Source organism: Herpailurus yagouaroundi, unplaced genomic scaffold, assembly GCF_014898765.1.
Source record: "Herpailurus yagouaroundi ecotype Mexico unplaced genomic scaffold, PumYag 163, whole genome shotgun sequence".
NCBI classification, from domain to species: domain Eukaryota; kingdom Metazoa; phylum Chordata; class Mammalia; order Carnivora; family Felidae; genus Herpailurus; species Herpailurus yagouaroundi.
The window spans coordinates 61,241,785-61,260,164 of NW_024412404.1; the positions used below are offsets into that span (position 1 = coordinate 61,241,785).

The following is an 18,380-nucleotide window of genomic DNA, read 5'->3' on the forward strand; positions in this document are numbered from 1 at the left end:
CTTCTCAAAAAATTCCAAAATATAGAAGAGGAAAACTTTCATATTCATTCTATGAGGTCAGCATGACCCTGACACCACAACCAGATAAATACACTATAAAAAAAAGAGAACTACAGGCTAACATCTCTGATGAACATAGATGCAGAAATCCTCAACAAAACACTAGCAAACAGAATCCAACAATACATTAAAGAGATTCTTTACCATGATCAAGTGGGATTTATTCTGGGGATGCAAGGCTGGTTCAATGTTCACAAATCAATCAACATGATACATCATATCAACAAGAGAAAGGATAAAAACCGTATGATCATCTCAATAGATACAGAAAAAACATTTGACAAAGTACAACATCCATCCGTATTAAAAACCCTCAGCAAAGTAGATTTAGAGGGAACATACCTCAACATAATAAAGGCTGCATATGAAAAACCCACAGCTGACATCATATTCAATGGGGAAAAACAGAGCTTCTCCCCTAAGAACAGGAACCAGACAAGGATGTCCACTCTCACATGTATTCAATGTAGTACTGGAAGTCCTAGCCACAGCAATCAGACAAGAAAAAGAAATAAAAGGCATTCGGATTGGTAAGGAAGAAGTGAAACTTTCACTATTTGTAGATGACATAATACTATATATAGAAAATCCTACAGACTCCACCAAAAAACTACTAGAACTGATAAATCCAGTAAGGTTTCAGGATACAGAATCAATATACAGAAATCTGTTGCATTTCTGTGCACTAGTAACGAAGTAGCAGAAGGAGAAATTAAGAAAACAATCCCATTTACAACTGCACCAAAAGTACTAAAATACCTTAGGAATAAACTTAACCAAGGAGGTCAAAGACCTGTACTCTGAAAATTCTAAAATACTGATGAAAGAAATTGCAGCATGGAAAGACGTTCCATGCTTACGGGTTGGGAGAACAAATATCGTTAAAATGTCTACACTACCCAAAGCAATTTACAGATTTAATGTAATCCCCATCAAAACACCAATAGCATTTCCCACACAACTAGAACAAATAATCCTAAAATGTGTATGGAACCACAAAAGACCCCAAAGAGCCAAAGCAATCTTGAGAAAGAACAAAGCAGGAGGAAATCACAATCCCAGATTTCAAGGTATACTACAAAGCTGTGGTGATCAAAATAGTATGGTAGTGGCACAAAATAGACACATAGATCAACAGAATACAACAGAGCCCCAGAAATAAATCCATGCTTATATGGTCAATTAATCTTTCACAAAGGAGGGAAGAATGTACAATGGGGAAAAGACAGTCTTTTCCACAAACGGTGCTGGGAAAACGGGCAGCTACATGAAAAACAATGAAACTGGTCCACCTTCTTACACCATACACAAAAATAAACTCAAAATGGATTAAGGATCGAAACGTAAGACCTGAAACCATAAAAATCCTAGAAGAGGATTTCTCTGGCAGTGATTTCTCTGACATTAGTGATAGCAACATTTTGTCTAGATCTATCTAGAGGCAAGGGAAACAAAAAGCAAACTTAAACTACTGGGACTACATCAAAAATAAAATGCTCTGCACAGAGAAGGAAACAATCAACGAAACTAAAAGCCAACTTACTGAATGGGAGAAGGTATTTGCGAATGACATATCCGATAAAGGGTTCGTATCCAAAATATAAAAGGAACTTGTACAACTCAACAACGAACAATCCAGTTGAAAAATGGGCAGAAGAGGGGCGTCTGGGCGGCTCAGTCAGTTAGGCATCTGGTTTCAGCTCAGGTCATGATCTCATCGTTCATGAGTTCAAGCCCCACGTCAGGCTCTGTACTGACAGCTCAGAGCCTGCAACCTGCTTCGGATTCTGTGTCTCCCTCTCTCTCTGCCTCCCCCCCATTTGCACTCTCTTTCTCTTTCTCTCTCAAAAATAAAGAAACATTAAAAAAAAATTTTTTTTTAAATGGACAGAAGACACGGACAGCCATTTCTCCAAAGAAGACATCCAAATAGCTAACAGATACATGAAAAGATGCTCAACACCGCTCATCATCAGGGAAACGCAAATCAAAACTATAATGAGATGTCACCTCACACCTGTCAGAGTGGCTAAAATCAACACCACAAGAAACGAGTGTTGGCAAGGATGTAGAATAAAAAGAACCCTCCTGCGCTGATGGTAGGAATGCAAGCTGGTGCAGCCACTGTGAAAACCAGCATGGGGGTTCCTCAAAATATTAAAAATAGAGGGGCACCTGGGTGGCTCAGTCGGATAAGCACCCAACTCTTGGTTTCGGCTCAGGTCATGATCTCATCGTTTGGTTTGTGAGTTGAGCCCCTCACTGGGCTCCGAGTTGACAGCGTGGAGCCTGCTCTCTCCCTCTCTCTCTTCCCCACTCCCAACCCGTGTGCTCTCACACTCTGTCTCTCTCTCTCTCTCTCTCTCTCTCTCTCTCTCCCTCTCACAATAAATAAACAAACTTAAAAAAAAAGAGAAGAACGGATGAATACACTGCAGTATATTTATACACCGGAATACGACACAGACATAAAAAAGAGTAAACTATTGCTCTAGGAAACAACACGGACGAATCTCACAGACATAATGAATGAAAAAAAAAACCAGGCACAAAAGAGTATACGTCACGTATCCATTAATAAGATGTTTACCGACAGGCAAAGCAAACCTGTAAGGACGGAGATCAAAACACTGTGCGTGTGCTTGTGCTATGACCAGCAAGGGGGCCTGTGGGAATTTTCTAGAGTAATGGAAACATTCTATTTCATGATCAGAGTGGTGGTTACTTAGGTGCATATACAGTAAAAATCCATCCACCCAGAGGACACCTAAGATTTGCACACTTTATTGTAGGTATGTAACATTGCAATAGAAATGTAAAAGAAATTAGAGCCAGCAGTGCGTTGGCAAATGTTTACCCAATTCTGTAGGGGAAAAGTTGCCCACTCTGACTTCTGGTGCTTGCTGACTTCTTTTTGCTAATTTCCCTGGTGTAAATATTCTCACCATGCCACTTCCAAGCTACATTGGTTCAAGGATTGGCAGCAAAATTCTGGAGAATGTAATATTCAGCTCTCACCAGCTCAAACTTCCCACCGCCATGGGAACAACTGTATTACGCTGTATTATTTTGATGGTTCCCAAATTACAACTGTATTATTTTGATGGTTCTCAAATTACAACGGTATTATTTTGATGGTTCTCAAAACTGACCTACTCCTCTTTCAAGCTTTTGACATTAGTTAGGAGACAGGCCTGAGGTGTTTCTGTAAACTGCTTAAAAGTGTTACCATTTGTAGCTACGTATCTGTTTGACTCCGGATTCTCTTGATATTGAGAACCCAAAATAAAGAAATTGATTGCTGATGCTGATATTACAATCTTTATCGGTAGCCCCTGGTTTTCATTTTTGTGTGATTATGAAAGTTTTTGCTGTTTTTACTTCAAAGGAAATATGATACAAATAGAATTTCTAAAGTACCTATTTTATATATTGAGGTCTGAACTACTTAGGACTCTTTGGGCTGCAAGCCAAAAACACAACTCAAAAAAAAAAAAAAAAAGAAAGGAATATGTTTACATTTGTAACTGAGAAATCTTGGGGGGAAGTCAGGAATGGCCGGATCTAGGGGTTCCAATAACGTTATCAGAGTTCTGTTACTTTTTCCACCTCTCAGCTTGTTTGCCTCTAGCTGCGTTTATTCCCAAGCACGTTCTTCCCATGCAGTAAATGGCAGTTGGCATTGTATTCTGAACTTATATTCTCTTTATACCTCCTGATCCCAAAGAGAGAGGAAAGCTTGGGAAAGACTCTGATTGGCCTGACTTAGATTAAGCGTTCATCTCTGAACCAGCCATTGTGGCCAGGGACATGGGCTTCTCTCACTGGCCTCACTGCACCCATCTTGGGGCTCTGGTGGGTGTAAGGGAACAAGGGCAGCCCCTGGAGTCACATGGACTGTGCAGGCTATCTGTGGAGTGACAGAAAGATGGCTCTGCCGCGAGAGAGAGAGAGAGGGAGAGGAGGCACAGGTACAGATTTAGCACCACATGGCACATAAAATGTCAACCAAACAGAAGTTTGGGCCACTACATAGACTTGGATGGTGAAACTCCCAGGCAGAGAGGTAGAAAAACTCAAGTCAAAAGGAAGAACTCACGTGACTAAAGACACACTGCTTGGAAGAAAGTTTAAGGATGGGGTGAGGGGGTGGGTATCAGGGAGCAGGGACAGTGCAAGCACCTGGGTCCAGCAGGTGGCGTGGGCACCGTCTCTTCCCACACCTCTTACAGACCCACCGTGGGGGCAGGACTTGCTACGCGTGACCTCATCAGTGTAAGCCTTGAATGCCATGACAAGTATACTCAATTCAGGAGACAGAGTGGACCCAGGGAACCGGCGTGCAAAACGCTAGCCGAGTGACTCAGTTGGGGGCGGGGGGCTCTTTAACAAACCCTCTGAACCTCTTATTCGTCACCTGTGAATTGAGAATTCTATGCACTCTGAGGGCCTCTTGCAAGGGCCTAGAGCTGATCTGCCACGTATTAGCCAGGTGACCATGAACAAGTTCTTTAAACTTCTCTGAGACTCTTTCTTCTGAATCCAGAGAACGGGACAAGTCATAGCACCACCTCAGAGAACCGTCAAGATCGAATGAGAAAATCCGCATAAAGCACACGGAGCCAGGCCCGGGTCGCCGCAGGGAATGATAACAGCAACGGTTATTCCAACCAGGAACCATCCAGTACGCTTAGTCCACCAGAAGCCCATCGCGCCCCCTCGGAACCCCCAGCGGTACCTTCGGCTTCTCCTCTGGCAGTTAGCACTTTCCGCATCGCCCGAGAGGTGTGCAGCCCGGCCTGACGTCCGGCCCCATCCTCTGAGTCGTCTCAGGAGCTCAGCATCCTCGACCGCCATGGTGTTTTATGGATGCTGCACATGTGAGAAGAGATGAATGGATACAAGCTCATTCGGACGAAGAGAACCAGAAGATACGATACCTTTAAGATAGCGGAAGTTGGGTCATGGGGATTTTTGTATCTCGGAAAAGCAAACCCTGAGCAAGACCTATATGTATTCACACGGATGAACCTTAAAAGGTAGAACTGCGGTAAAAAAAAAATTAAGTTGGAGAAGGAGGACTCTTCTATGACATCATTTATATACATTTATTTTTTATTTTATCTTTTCCATCTTCTTATGTTTATTTTTGAAAGAGAGAGAGAGAGAGAGAGAGAGAGAGAGAGAGAGAGCGCACACAAGTCAGGGAGGGGCAGAAAGAGAGGGAGGCACAGAATCCCAAGCTGGCCCCAGGCTCTGAGCTGTCAGCACAGAGCCTGACGTGGGGCTTGAACCAACCGCAAGATCATGACCCGGGTTGAAGTCAGATGCTTAACCGACTATGCCACCCAGGTGCCCCCATTTATGTAAAAATTTAAAGGCACAAAGTGTTTTCTATCAATGGACACGTCGGTAAGTGTCTTTATTACCTAAGAGCATAAATGTCGAACACCACCTGTGGGGGTGTCCCCTCTGGCGGGGTGTGTGGGGGGGTGTCTGGATGTGTTGAAGGTCAATGGAGTTCAGCTTTATTTGGAATAGCTTCATTTTTTAAAACAGGACAATGGGTTCATATGGGTCGTATAATCTTTAAAAATAATAAACATAAACAAATGGGGAGCAAATATGGCAAAATGTCAGGCAGTGACATTCTGGGCGCCGGGAATATGGGGTGGTAATTATTTTTATTATTTATCATGTTAGATTTAGCCTTCGTATTATTTATTTTTATAGTTTACATCTTACTATACATTTCCTTAAAGTATCTTATTCCCCAAATGATTATTTTCTCCACAGGTAAAATGGCACACCGTACCAAGTCAAAGCTACAAACAATTACAGTCAACAACTCCCTCCAGTCAACAACTGTTACCAGTTAGGAATTTTTCCCGAGAGACGGTCTGAGTTCACACAAGTGTATTTTTTTGCCCAAATGGTAGCGTTCTACACACACTTTCCTATAACTTGCTCTTCGAAACTTGACAGAGCATCTTGAAGATAGTTCTCTCTTTACGTACAGAGATTCTGCACTTTTTATTTTTATTTAAAAAAAATTTTTTTTAATGTTTATTTATTTTTGAGAGAGAGACAAAGCATGAACGGGGGAGGGTCAGAGAGAGAGGGAGACACAGAATCAGAAGCAGGCTCCAGGCTCTGAGCCATCAGCCCAGAGCCCGACGCGGGGCTCGAACTCACGGACCGCGAGATCGTGACCTGAGCCGAAGTCGGACGCTCAACCGACTGAGCCACCCAGGAGCCCCAATTCTGCACTTTTTAAAAATAAAAGGTTGACGGCATTCTATTTTATGAATGGACCGTAAGTTTTTTTTAAGCTCCTATTGACGGACGTGGAGTTTGCTTCCAATTGTTTGCTATTACCAAACACTGTCTCGGCAAACACACTGGTCCCTACCTCTTTTCTGTAGGTCTGTGAGTCGATCTGTAGGAGAAATCATTACAGGCAGAACTGTTGGGTCAGAGGGTATGTTCATTCACATTTTTGACTGATATCACCAAATTGCCTTCCATTGAGATGGTTCCAATTTATCCCTCACCATCGGGGTATGTGATAGACGTAAAAAAGTTTTTGTTGTTGGGGCGCCTGGGTGGCTCAGTCGGTTAAGCGTCCGACTTCAGCTCAGGTCGTAATCTCGCAGTTCGTGAGTTCGAGCCCCGCGTCAAGCCCTATGCTGACAGCTCAGAGCCTGGAGCCTGCTTCAGATTCTGTGTCTCCCTCTCTCTCTGCTCCTCCCCTGCTCATGCTCTCTCTCTCTCTCTCTCTCTTAAAAACAAATAAAGCTTAAAAAAAGTTTTTGTTATTTAAAAAATTGAAAAGCAGAACAAAACTCAATCCATAAGTTTTGAGTCCCAGGCACTGCAGACACCTGTAAATATCATGCATATCTGCGTTTAGAATTGGCAGGCATTCACAGCAGAAGACAGGGCATGTTTTAGGTAAATATTATGGCTAATGAATTTTGTTCTTGCTGGGTTTCAGCCCACAATAAGTCCCCGCACGGCTGAAATTTAAAAGTATTTTAAAATCACTTTATGTAGCATAACATAAGCATCCTATAACCCACACAGTCTCTGTTAGTTTATTTTGAAAGTCTTTCCCCCCTTAATAAATTGCCTTGTTTAATATACCATGGATTTTAATTATCCGATTTACAGGGTTTGGGAAGACCTAAAAAAATTGGCACGCATCAGAACATTCACAACCTATTTAGCGGTGTTTTTTTGTTTTAAACCAGAGGCCAAGAGGATGACTGTATCAAATATATATCACACATATGATTTCTTTAGAGTATTTGTTTCTGCTTCATTTCCAACATCCCCATTGTCTAAATGATGGATTTTTATTTTTATTTTTTTAATTTTAAAACATGGAAAAGGATGTAAGTAAAAGGAAGAAACACGACTGGAGCGGAGAGAACTTTCCACTTGCAACGGATGTCAAAATCCTGGCACGTTGTTTTGTGGATAGCAACAAATTGATTCTAAAGTTTATACGGAGTCAAAAGGCCAGAAGAGCCAACACAATATTGAAGAAGAACAAAGTTGGACGACTGACGCTACTTGACTTTAAGACCGACGATAAAGCTACAGACAGTGTTGTATTGGGGAAGAACAAATAGATTAATGGAACGGAAGAGAGAGAGAAATAGACCCATATAAGCGGTCAACTGATCTTTGAAGAAGGAGCAAAAGCCATAGAATGGATAAAAGATGGTCTTTTCAACAAGTGGTACTGGAACAGCCGGACATCCACATGCAATTTAAAAAAAAAAAAAAGAATCCAGATATTTGTAATGGATGGGACCAGATTATTAGGCATGAGGAGGACGAAACGTTAGATGAAATGCCGGAGTGGCGCTACCGAGGAGGGAGTGAGGACTTCTTTCCTGAAATCTCTAAGAATAAACAATCCTGCCCTAATTGGGAAGGTCAGCAGGGCCTGCTAAGGTTGCTAGAATTCTACAGTATTTTTCCCCCCCTGACTAAGCTGCCTCGGCTGCCCTTTCTTTATCGTGCCCAGGGGTGATGCAGGGCAATCAAAATGTGTCGAGGCTTATTACGCCCAGCCAGGGGCTTCTGTTCCAAGCAAATAGGAGTGCAAAATAAATACTCAGTGGCTTTGTCCAGGCTTATCCAAACAGGCTCGTTAATAGGAGTTTCCAAAAAATATATTTCGCCTCTTTGAGTAGAGGAAAATCAATGATAATATTAGGTTTATGTGAAGGTCAAGCCGGTCAGCACTTAGCTTCTCTCATCCTCGGGTTTTAAAGGAAGCGATGAAGGAGCATTTCTGACAATCCTGCATGGAAAATGTCTTGACTGAGATTCCTGGACTTAATAAAAGATTTATGGTGGAAATTTTGCGAGTAATATCTTGTTAAAATAACTTCTGCGCTAACCTCAAGTGACAAGCGATTGCTCAAACTTGTTCCTACAGCTCCTGGGCCTTCTCTTTAATCTTTCATTAGCTCTGTTCTCCAAACTCGAAATACAAGGGACGACAATTGTTTGGGTCCATTATCTTTGATATGAGTGTCTCTTTGCTGTCTGCGAGGATGTGTTTTCTTTTTTCTGAATTACAAATGAAGTAAATGTCACCATTTGATGGTAATGGATGGCATTTAAATACACACTGACGTCGCATTGCTTAAAAGTCAAGACCCTTGTGAGCGGTGTTAAGTGATAGGCAGAGGGTGCTTTCTGGGATAGAGAAGACAGTGGGAAGACTTCACAGCTCGGGTGGTGACAGCCAAAAGCGACACCCGCTCCTGGCTTTCCAGAATGTCCGTTGTACCAAGAACGTTAGAATGAAAATAAAGGAAAGCACAAGTGTGTATAGACATAAAGACTACTTATCTCAGAGAGGAACAGCAGCCAGTATCATCTCCCACAATCTGGTAATGGTGGACAGACAATCCTGGTTGTCTATGGTTAGTTATGTACTGAGTTGTGTCCCCCACCTTCCCCCCCCATTCATAACATAAAGTCCTAACTGCCAATGTGATTGTATTTAGAGATGGGGCCTTTAAGAAGGGAATTAAGGTTAAATTAAGTCCAAAGGGTAGGGCCTGAATTAAGACTGGTGTCTTTACAAGAAGACACCAGGAGTGCGTAAGTACAGAGAAAAGGCCACGCGAGGACACGATGGGAAGATGGCCGTCGACAAGCCGAGGAGAATAGAGTTTTCATCGGAAACCAACCCAGTGACACCTTGATCCTGGACTTCCAGCTCCCAGAACCGTGAGAAAACAAATTCCAGTTGCTTCAGCTACCCAGGCTGCCGTATCTGTCCATCCACGGATGCCAGCTAATCCCCTGCAGCTCAGGCATGGGCACGTGACCCATGCTAGCCAATGGGAGATAAAGGAAAGTCTGCTGGGGCTTCTGGAAAAGACTTTCCTCCCTGTAAGAGACAGACACCTTAGAAGAACCTTCTTTTTGCTTTTGAATGTTGTCCTGTGCGGATGTGAAGCCTGGAGCTGCTGCAGGCATCTTGAGATTCTTTGGGGGAAGGCGAAGGGGATTGCCAGGGTATGGCCCCAGAGCCCTGGAAACTGCTTACCCCCACACTCTTCGGTATAGAAAAGAAATAAACCCCACAGCGAAGCTACTCTTACCTGAATATGCAGTGTTGGGTTGGAAAATACACTAAGTGATGCTGTGATTAAAAAGCACACAAAGGAATCCCACTGAAAAGTCTGTCATTCTAGGTGATAGGATACCAGACAGAGAAGCCGTCTCATTCTGGAGAATTCTAAATGACTCAGGCCATTAGAAAGTTGAATCTTCGGCATAGAGGTTTCTCAGTGTTGACATTACTTATTGACTGTGAACAATTACGACGACACGTGTGATTCTAACATAACTGGAGTGGCTTGACATTCGGCAGTTTCTAGTTTTTTCAAATAGTCCTCCCTGAAGACCACTAGAATTTGTCTTTTCGTCATCCCCAGCACAAGCACCCTGATCCACTGTCTTGCTCCCACCCGGTTCCCGTGGCTTCCCTTCCCATCTATGTGCACCTACATGCTTAATTTTACTAAAGAAAATTCAAATCGAAGTAACACATGCTTAAGGTCAGAAAATAAAGCTGCACAGAGGGATTTATCATGGGCCCCTTGCCTTGTCGCTCATGACCCAATCCTGCTCCTCACAGGCGATCCCTTTAACCATTAAGTCATAGTTTGGTAACTTTATAGTCCTCCCCCCCATAATTATATCATTATTTTTAGTTTTTTTTTTAATAGTTTGCATCCATACACATATACTTATTTCTCTATAGTCTGGAAGTTTCTTAGAAAGTTAAACATGAATTTACCACGTGTCCAAAGAGGAACAAACACCTATGTCTCCACAAAGACTTGCTCCAGAAGGTTCATGGCAGCGCTATCTATAATCACCAAAAGGTGGAAATGACCCAAATGTCGGCCCACTTATGAATGGATAAAGTGTGCTATGTCCAGACAAAAATATTATTCACCAATAAGAAGGAAGTAGCAACACGTGCTACAACACGGATAAGCCTTGAAGACATCATGCCACGTGAAAGAAGCCAGACCCGAGAGACCATGTGCTGTAGAATTCCACATGTGCAGAATGTCTAGAAAAGGCACGTGGATAGAGACAGGAATATTAGTGGTTGCCAGGAGCTGGGGGGGTGGGATCGGGGTGAAACTGCAGCTGGGCGTGAAGGTTCTTCCCGAGCTGAAAGACACGTTGCACAGATCTGTCAATTGACTAATAATCATTGAATTGTGCGCGTCAAGAGCGAATTTTATGGAATGTAAATTATACCTCAAGAGGGCTGTTAAAATATATAAAACATGACACAACTCTCTCTTTCTCGTTCCGTCAGCTAGAAACAGGGCTGTCCACTTCCTTCTTTGTGGGGCAAGACGGTTACCCCATCTCCCGCTGCTCCTGCTCTCCCGCTTCCATTTCCCAAACGTCTCCAAATCGTGCATTTACTTTTGTTTTGCAAAGAATGCCAACATGTTACACAAATAAACTTTACAGGATTGAAATCCGTGAGCGGCATTTATGTCAACATGATGATCCAAGCACTTTTCCTAAAAGAACCAAGTCTGGTACCAGGATCGTATTTCCTTCGCCGCCGCTCCGCTATCACTCCAAGGGAAAAGGGAATGTTCAAATGGATTCTCCATTTTTGCATTCCATCATTTCCTTAAGATCATGTCACGTTTGACTCTTCTTCATATCTGAGCACTGCCTTTTTTTTTTTTCTTCACCGTTTTTATTTATTTTTGGGACAGAGAGAGACAGAGCATGAACGGGGGAGGGGCAGAGAGAGAGGGAGACACAGAATCGGAAACAGGCTCCAGGCTCCGAGCCATCAGCCCAGAGCCCGACGCGGGGCTCGAACTCACGGACCGCGAGATCGTGACCTGGCTGAAGCCGGACGCTTAACCGACTGCGCCACCCAGGTGCCCCGGAGCACTGCCTTTTTTATACATCTGTACCCTTCTTCTGCCCCTGGATTAAAAAGATGATGTTCCCATTTTAGAATAGTTTTCGATTTACAGGAAAAAATGTGAAGATAGTTCAGAGAGTTTCCATATACCCCACACCCAGTTTCTTCTGTTATCGACATTTCATGTTAGCGTAGTACATTTGTCACTATAAACGAACTGATATTGATGCATCATTATTAACTAAAGCCCATACTTTCTTTAGATTTCCTTAGTTTTAATGTAATATCTTTTTTCTGATTCCATACTGGAAACCACATTACATTTAGTTATCGCATCTCCTCAGGCTCCTGTTGGCTGTGACAGTTTCTCAGACTTTGTTTTTGATGAACCTTGACAGTTTTGAGGAGGGCTGGTCAGGTGTTTTGTGGGGCACTCCTCGATTGGCATTTGCTGTTTCTCTCGTGGTTAGACTAGGGTCGTGGGTTGTGGGGAGAAAGATCACAGAGGTAAAGTGTCATTCTGATTACAACATGGCAAGGATATGTGAATGAAAGCGAGCCACCACATAAATTATCTGGACTTCTGCACAGAAGCTTTGTCTATTCTCCCCCACCATTCATTCATTCATTCGTTCGTTCATTCATTTTAGTAGTAGGGACTCATGAATACAGTAGAGTTTTTCAATTTCTCTGAATCTGTGGGAAAACAGACAGAGAAACAACATAGCAAAACCCCAAATCCGTGGACCACATTTACAACAAAACTAGGCAATACTAAATTGTTTCTATCTACCCCAAAATACAACTGGGTGGGAGAAACACCAAGAACTGTAAGACTTTCACGTCATCAGTTCTGCAGGGGGAAGGAGGAGGAAACAATGGAGTAGCGTTGAATGAATCTAAGTACAGGAGAACCTGGAATGGCAGGAAGTACCCACTGGAAAGAAGGTAGGAAAACTAGAGAGCAACGGCTGGAACCAGGAGGGGGTTTTCCCTCTCTAAATAAGAGGCAAGTGCAAGGGGCCTGTGGTAAGAAGAACTGAAGGGGTCCTACACAAGGAAGAAAATTCTGGGAATATAAAAACTGAGCATGACAAGGACAAGAGAAAGGAAGGAACAAGTAAGTCCAGATCAAAGCAGGGCAGAGGAACAGAGAGGCAGGAGAGCTTAAAAAACAAGACACAGCATTTTGGGGACACTATGCAGAAAGAACAGAAGAGGGAATTCTGAAGTCAGGAAAACTGTCTTGAACCCCTCCCTTATCCTAAAATTTAAGAACTAATTTTCCATAAAGACAGATAACAGAAAAGCATTGAGGCCAAATTGTATACAAAATTATTACTGAAAAAAGAAAGGGAGAGAATAAAGAACAGAACAACACCCTCCGGACACCTGCAAGAAAGCCATACCCATGAACAGATGGAACCTGAATCCCAAAGGAAGAAAATATGAGCCAAGGATTTAGAGCCAGCAAAACTAACTTTCAGGCATAGGGATCATGGACAAATTGTACCATTGATCCCATGGGCCCTTCCTGAGAACCTACTAGAGAACAAGATTCAGACACCCCAAACGATGGGAGAATCACTGGGGAAGCAGGAAGTATAATTACCCACAGAATGTAGACCCAGTGAGGGGAAAGAGAGAGCACGTCCAGTGTATAACGGCCATGTACTCTTACAATACAGTCAAACTACCATAATGGGGGACAGTGGGAGAGCATATACAATGCTTAACAGTTTTAGTAAGCCTAGTAATTATATTATTATCCTTCTGGGGTGGTTGTACGTATTGCACGGGATAAAACAAATCATGAGTTACAGGACATTCTAATCCTATCGCCCCCCCCACGACTTTGAAAGCCAGGATCTCAGTGTGGGGAAGGGAGATAGAGATGGAATGGATGAGAGGGAATAGCAGGCGTGTGCATTTGCTTGCTTATTTCCTAGCTCCGTCTGCTGGAAAGGTCTAGATACAGTGACCAACTGTATTGGTCTGCTAGGGCTACCACAACAAAGGACCACAGTCTGGGTGGCTTAAATAAGAGTACTTTCTCACCGGTCCAGAGACTGGAGTTCCGAGATCAAGGTGATGGTTCCTTCAGAGGCCCCTCTCCTTGACCTGCAGATGTTTGCCTCCTCCCAGTGTCTTCACATGGTTTTTCTCCTTGTGTCTTGTTCTCTTCTTGAAAGGACACTAGCCATTTTGGATTAGGGTCAATATTGATGATCTCATTTTAACTTAATTATTCTTTTTTTTTTTTAAACATCTTTAATGTTTATTTATTTTTGAGAGAGAGAGAGAGAGAGAGAGAGAGAGGGAATAGGGGAGGGGCAGAGAGAGAGGAAGACACAGAATCCGAAGCAGGTTCCAGGCTCTGAGCTGTCAGCACAGAGCCTGATGTGGGACGCGAGCTCATGAACATGAGATCATGACCCGAGCCAAAGTAGGGTGCTCAACGGACTGAGCCACCCGGGTGCCCCCTTAATTATCCCTTTAAAGACCCTATCTCTGAAGGCATTACATGTTGAGGTACTGGAGATTACGAATTCAACATACGGATTCTGTGGGGGACACGATTCAGCCCGTAACACCAACCTCGTTCAATAACAACGGGCATCTCTACTGTTCAGTGTCTGGTCCTTTACACTAAAAGAAGCAGGTCTTTTGGAGAAGCTCTTGGAGTGCTAGCAAAATTTTATTTTTTTGACAGAAGTGGTGGTTATAAGGTGTTTACTTTATAATAATAGTCATCTGCTTATTTTATGTAGGTTTTGGGTGTGTGTTTCATTTAATAATAATGCTGTAGATTGAATGTCTGTATCCCTCCAAAATTCGTATGTAGAAATCCTAATCCCCAGGGTGATGATATTGTGGGGTAGGTCCTTTGAGAGGTGATTAGGTCATGAAGATGAAGGTTCATGATTGAGATTAGTGGCCGTATAAGAGAGACCCTAGAGAGTTAGATTGCCCCTGCTTCTCTGTGAGGACACAGTGAGAAGAGAGCCATCTGTCGACGAGGAAGCAGGCTCTCACCCTACGCTGAATCTGCTGGTACCTTGATCTTGGACTTTTCAGCCTCCAGAACTATAGGAAATAAATTTCTGTTGTTCATAAGCCACTCCGTTTATAGTATTTTGTTATAGCAGCCCAAGTTGAGTATGACAAATAAAAAAATTGAGACAATTTTAAGAGGAGAAATGGAATGACTAGCAACTTGATCAAACATGCAAAAACAAGAAAAATGTAAAAGGACATAATACTTTAATAAAGACAGAGGCATAATACTTTAATAAAGACAGAGGAAATACAATCAAGTATATCAGTCATTACATTAAAAATGAATGAACTAAATTCTATCCCTGAAGACAGAGGTTGTCATATTAGTGTTTAAAACCAAAGCCAACTAGGATATAGAAGGTACATCTATCTTCAATAGAATATTACTCAGCCATGAAAAAGAATGAAATCTTGCCATGCAATGACATGGATGGAACGAGCGTATTATGCTAAGTGAAATAAGTCAGTCAGAGAAAGACAAATACCATATGATTTCACTCATATTTGGAATTGAAGAAACAGAACAAGCGAACAAAGAAAGAAAAAGAGACCAATAAAACAGACTCTTAAGGATAAAGAACAGATGGTTGCCAGAGGGGAGGCGTGTAGGGGGATGGATGAAGTAAGTGGAATTAAGAGCACACTTATCATGACGAGCACTGAGAAATGTATAGAATCGTGGAATCACCATATTGTACACCTGAAATTAATATAACACTGTATGCTAAGTACATGGGAATTTAAAACATGAAAAAAAAACCCCAGCTAAATGCAACGTGTACGTATTTAAAGATAAGTGATAAAAATGGTTGAAAGTAACGGGTTGGCAAAGTGACACTAAGCGAATGCAACCAAGAAGAAAGCTATATGTACGTGGGTGCAGCACATTTCCTTTATCCATTTATCCATCGGTGAATACTTAGGTTGTTTCCATATCTTGGCTCTTGTAAATGATGCTGTAATGGACATGGCGGTGCAGATACCTCTTTACGACAGCGATTTCACTTCCTTCAGATAAATACCCAACGTGGACTTGCTGGATCATATCATAGTTCTGTTGGCTTTTTTTTTTTTTTGTAATTTGACGAACCTCCATATTGTTTTCCATAGTGTCTATATCAATTCCTATTTTCACCAACAGTGTAATAGGATTCTTTTTGTCCACATCCTTGCAAGTACTTGTCATCTCTTGTCATTTTTATAACAGACCTTCTAACAGGTGTGAGGTGATATCTCATCGTGGTTTTCATTTGCATTTGCCCAATGATCAGTAATATTGAGCACCTGTTCCTATACCTGTTGCCCATTTGAATATCTTCTTTGGAAAGGTGTCTATTCAGGTCCTCTGCCCATTTTAAAACTGGATTTGTTTTTTGTTTTTTGTTTTTGCTGCTTTTGAGTTACATAAATCCCTTGTATATTTTGGATACGAACTCTTATCTGATGTACGGTTTATAAATATATTCTCCCACCCAACTAAAGATTGCCCTTTCATTTTGTTGATGGTTTCTTTGCTGTGCAGAAGCTCTTTAGTTTGATGTAGACCCACTTTTTTTGTTTTTGGTGCGTGTGCTTTTAGGGGCACATCTATAAAATCATTACCAAAACTGCTGTCAAGGAGCTTTACCCCTGTGTTTTCTTCTAGAAATTTTATGGTTGTACCTTTAAGTCTTTACTCCACTTTTTTTTTTCAACGTTTTTTATTTATTTTTGGGACAGAGAGAGACAGAGCATGAATGGGGGAGGGGCAGAGAGAGAGGGAGACACAGAATCGGAAACAGGCTCCAGGCTCTGAGCCATCAGCCCAGAGCCCGACGCGGGGCTCGAACTCACGGACCGCGAGATCGTGACCTGGCTGAAGTCGGACGCTTAACCGACTGTGCCACCCAGGTGCCCCAGTCTTTACTCCACTTCAAGTTAATTTTTGTAAATGGTATAAGATAGGGGTCCAGTTCATTCTTTTATATGTGAACATCCACTTTTCCCAGCACCATTTATTGAAGAGACTATCTTTCCTGCATTGAATACTCTTGGCTCCATTGTCAAATATTAGTTGACCATGTATGTGAGGGTTTATTTTTGGGCTCTTGATTCTGTTCCACTGCTCTATGTCCCTATTCTTATGCCGATACCACACTGACTTGATCACGATAGCTTTGTAATATAGTTTGAAACCAGGAGGTGTGATGCTTCCAGCTTTGTTCTTTCTTAGGATTTCTTTGGCTATTCGGGGTCTTTGGTGGCTTCAGATGATTTTAGGTTTGTTTTTCTATTCTGTAAAAAAAGGCCATTGGAATTTTCCTGAAAATAATCCAAAAAATTCTGTGAAGGGATAAATCCTAGAGGGTAGTCAAGGATACATAAGAGAGAAGCTTAATGAGGGGACATTTGTCTTATCTGGTGTCAGATGATCCACTAAAGGTACTGCAGTGAAATCAACATGGTATTTGTTTCCAAACAGGCAAATAGATCAGTGAATCAGAAGAGGGAATCTGAAATCAGAGCCAGAAGAAAACTTCTATATGACAAAAATGGTGGTTTAGTTTTTGGGAAAGTACAAGATTATTTAGTAAGTCTTGGTGGCACAATCCACCTAACATCTAGAAGAAAATAAAAGTGAATCTCTATCTTATATTCTATTTGATCACACATTACAGAATATGGAATATATACAAGAAGCAAAACCTGGCCCACTCTGTGTATAATTAGGGGTGGGGAGACTTTCTTTATCAGACCGACAATTCAAAAGCTTTAAAAGAAAAAGACAGGGGCCCCTGGGTAGCTCAGTCAGTTAAGCATCCGACTCTTGGCTTTGGGTCAGGTCATGATCTCCTGCTTTCGTGAGTTCGAATTTCGGGATTCTCTGTCTCCTGCTCTCTCTCTGTCCTCCCCCCACTTGCGCTCTTTCTCTAAGTAAACTTAAAATTTTTTTTTTTTTTACATTTTGATACGTGAGTCTTTATTCCTTTTTTTGTGTTTTCTTTTGTGTTTTTTTTCAATATATGAAATTTATTGTCAAATTGGTTTCCATACAACACCCAGTGCTCATCCCAACAGGTGCCCTCCTCAATGCCCATCGCCCACCCTCTCCTCCCTCCCACCCCCCATCAACCCTCAGTTTGTTCTCAGTTTTTTTTTTTTAATTTTTTTTTTCTTCAACGTTTATTTATTTTTGGGACAGAGAGAGACAGAGCATGAACGGGGGAGGGGCAGAGAGAGAGGGAGACACAGAATCGGAAACAGGCTCCAGGCTCTGAGCCATCAGCCCAGAGCCTGACGCGGGGCTCGAACTCACGGACCGCGAGATCATGACCTGGCTGAAGTCGGATGCTTAACCGACTGCGCCACCCAGGCGCCCCTGTTCTCAGTTTTTAAGAGTCTCTTACGCTTTGGCTCTCTCCCACTCTAACCTCTTTTTTTTTTTTCCCTTCCCCTCCCCCATGGGTTTCTGTTAAGTTTCTCAGGATCCACATAAGAGTGAAACCATATGGTATCTGTCTTTCTCTGTATGGCTTATTTCACTTAGCATAACACTCTCCAGTTCCATCCACGTTGCTACAAAGGGCCATATTTCATTCTTTCTCATTGCCACGTAGTACTCCATTGTGTATATAAACCACAATTTCTTTATCCATTCTTAAGTTGGTGGACATTTAGGCTCTTTCCATAATTTGGCTATTGTTGAGAGTGCTGCTATAAAACTTAAATTTTTTTTTTAATTTCATTAAAAAAAGACATATTTGAATATATAGAAATTAAGAATCTTTGCACAGTGAGTGATGTTACAAATAAGGTCAACAAAATGACAATA

General features: G+C 42.1%; 1 long non-coding RNA gene across 3 annotated transcripts in view; it reads right to left on the bottom strand.

The window, feature by feature from the left end:
* LOC121037361 (uncharacterized) overlaps positions 1-18,380 on the bottom strand; it is a 102,465-nt gene that overhangs the window by 73,090 nt on the left and 10,995 nt on the right. For all 3 annotated transcript variants that reach the window (XR_005793737.1, XR_005793739.1, XR_005793738.1), the window contains exon 2: positions 4,799-4,932. This is a non-coding gene — a long non-coding RNA (uncharacterized LOC121037361). The remainder of the gene's footprint in view (positions 1-4,798; positions 4,933-18,380) is intronic.